At 34.6% G+C, this 3,176-nt stretch overlaps 1 pseudogene; it reads left to right on the top strand.

The window, feature by feature from the left end:
• Positions 1-2,707, top strand: part of LOC128250820 (uncharacterized protein DDB_G0271670-like) — a 66,586-nt pseudogene extending 63,879 nt beyond the window's left edge.
• Positions 2,708-3,176: the final 469 nt, after the last annotated feature.

Here is a 3,176-nt window from a genome sequence, read left to right on the forward strand (position 1 = left end):
TATATATATATATGCATATATATATATGTATATATATATATATGTATATATATATATGCATATATATATATATGCACATATGTAAGCGTACGCACCCATATATATGTGTATGTCTTTACCTATGTATATGTATATATGAATGCACATATGTACACGTCTTCGGATGTATTCCTCAAGCCACCATTTTATCTCTATATCTTTGAGTATTACTTTCCTTTTTCTCTTTCATTTACTATCAACTCATCATAAATTCCCTATCTCTTTCTCTCTCCCTTTATTCCTTTCTCACTACGCACACGTACACACACACGTAGATATAGACACATTCTCATTCATTCAACACCCAACGTTGGTTTCAACCCATTATACACGTCAAACAAAGTAAACAGTAGTTGCATACAGGGGCCTTTCTTTGCAGTTTCGGGAACGTTGCTTGTCAACTTGTATGTACGTGATGTCTATGTAAGCGTTACCGCTGTTGCGCGCAGTGATAACGGCGGCGTCTACACTGTCAATGGCGTTGGTTCGTTTGTAGCGATGTCGGCATATACACAATGTTGTATCTCACGAAGATTGAAAACGAAGATTGTGTAAGTATGCGCAAGAATGGTTGTGAGGTAGAAGGGTTGAAGGCTGTGCGAGAGAATAGATGTGTCGAACTGATGGATAAGAGGGGTGTGTGTGTGGGTGGGTGTAGTATTTCATGTTGCTTTGAATACTTCAAAGTGGATCTGTCAATAAACGAAATGGAACTCCATATATCCAACTTATCCCCTTTTTTCTTCTCCTTCCTCCTCCTCGTACTCCTCATCGTTATCATCATAATCATTATCATGATCAATAACATCATTATCAACATCATCAACATCATCGTCATCATCATCAACATCATCAACATCATCATCATCGTCGTCGTCGTCGTCTTCAAAATCATCATCATCATCATCATCAACAATATCCTCATCATGATCATCATCATCATCAACAACATCCTCATCATGATCATGATCATCATCATGATCATCATCATGATCATCATCATCTTCATCTTCATCGTTGCCAAAATCATCACCAACGTCATCGTTGTCATCACCACGGTCGATATTGTCACGATCTCCTTTCCCCTTCCTTCTCCTCTTCTTCCTCCTATCACCTCCTTCTCCTTCTCTTCCTCCTCATCACCATCAACGTCACAACCATCCACATCATGACAAAAGATGACTATCATCTACACCCTCGTCGCTCTCCATCTTCTCACCGACATCACTGACCTCTTCTCTTCCATCAACGGACAGAGAGTAAGAATCAAAAAATGACCCGAAACTTTTTTTCAGCGCCATTTCTTTATCTGCGGCTAATTTCAACATCCATACTCAGATTTAAAAACCAGAAATTTTCTCCACCCGATATGAAATATCGGGTGGAGAAATTTTCTGGCCTGTAGACCTGTGTAACAAGGGTGTAAGTACCAAAACTGCAGCTCATTACCGAACGGTAAAATGCTACATTTTGCTATTAAAAAGTTCCTATGCATTGAGAAAACAAATTAGGCAAAAATCATCTGGTCTATTGCACAATATGTGTTAGAGTAAATATATAAATTACTGTCGTTGATTGTATTTAGTTGGACGGAAAGTATTGACGAAGCCTGCAGCAACATTTCGGAAAATGTCTTCAATTAGGATTGTGGTGTGTTCAAGTTTAAATCTGACTTTACCACCAACCATAGTGAGAAAAGGATGGATTAATAGGTGTTCCAGTATCAAGAGCAATAATAATATCGATACAATATCATTGAAGATACGATAGAGTATCTTCCAGGTGGCAAACCACGATCTACTATTTTGCATCTGCAGAGGCAAATTGGAGTTTATCTATGTCAATACGCATCCTTCTGCCAACTCATCCATCCATCCATCCATCCATCCATCCATCCATCCATCCATCCATACATACATACATACATATATATATATATATATATATATATATATATATATATATATATATATATATATATATACATATATATGTGTGTGTGTGTTTGTGTGTTTGTATATGTGTGTATGTATAATTCTCGGAATTCATATTTGAAAAGTATTTGATCATAAGACACCACGATCAGAGCCGAGAACAACAAATACTACAAAACAGCAACAACAACAACAACGACGACGACAGCAGCAACAACAACAACAACAACATGAGCGACCTGACGTCGGTATATTTTGAATTCCTTCATGGTTTAGCAATTACAGCAATGATCTTATCGGTGGAGAAAATGTTTGTTTTGCAATGACAAGTAACAGACATATTTATCTCCCATTATTTATCGACGCCTGCGCTATTGTTCATTTCTAACTAGACAGCTTTTGTTTTTACTTCGACATTGACTGTTTGCACAAATTTCTTTTACTCCGACAATTTCTTAGAATATCTATCTATCTATCTATCTATCTATCTATCTATCTATCTATCTATCTATCTATCTATCTGTCTGTCTGACTATGTTTGTTCATTTTTATTATGATTAGTAGCCATAGTATAAGTATTAATATTATTATTATTATTATTATTATTATTATTATTATTATTATTATTATTATTACTATTATTATATTTTTGTTACTTTTATAGATTTATATCGATTTATTTTAGCTGTTCTTATCGATCAAGAAATGTGTTTAATCCTCGTGTGAAGTTCTAACAAGTATCCAGAACTTACCAACATATTAGAAATGATTTGTTGGTCTGTGAGATGACATTAAGCAAGAATATTTATAAATAAATTTCTTAAAGAATTAAGAAAGTCTTAAATTCGAAAAGTCATAAAGCAAAAATCTTTAATGTATATAAAATTCTTCTAAATGAAATATGAGTTGAGAGACGTATTATAATCTAGAGGTATTTGGAACAAATCGAAAAAGATGGAAGCAAATCAAAATAATATTTAATGATCATAAGTAAAGTAATATTCCGTATGTGATTTATGTGGAACTAGTTGAATAGCGGCCGTTGTGAACTAACATAACTCCTGCGTTATAAAGAGGATATGTGTGTGTGTGTGCATTTGTGTGTGTGAGTGTGCATATGTGTGTGTGAGGAGAGAGAGAGAGCATATATTTCTTGATATATATGTATAAATCTCTCTCTCTCTCTTTCTGTATATATATATA

Source organism: Octopus bimaculoides, chromosome 25 (assembly GCF_001194135.2).
Source record: "Octopus bimaculoides isolate UCB-OBI-ISO-001 chromosome 25, ASM119413v2, whole genome shotgun sequence".
Classification (NCBI taxonomy): Eukaryota; Metazoa; Mollusca; class Cephalopoda; order Octopoda; family Octopodidae; genus Octopus; species Octopus bimaculoides.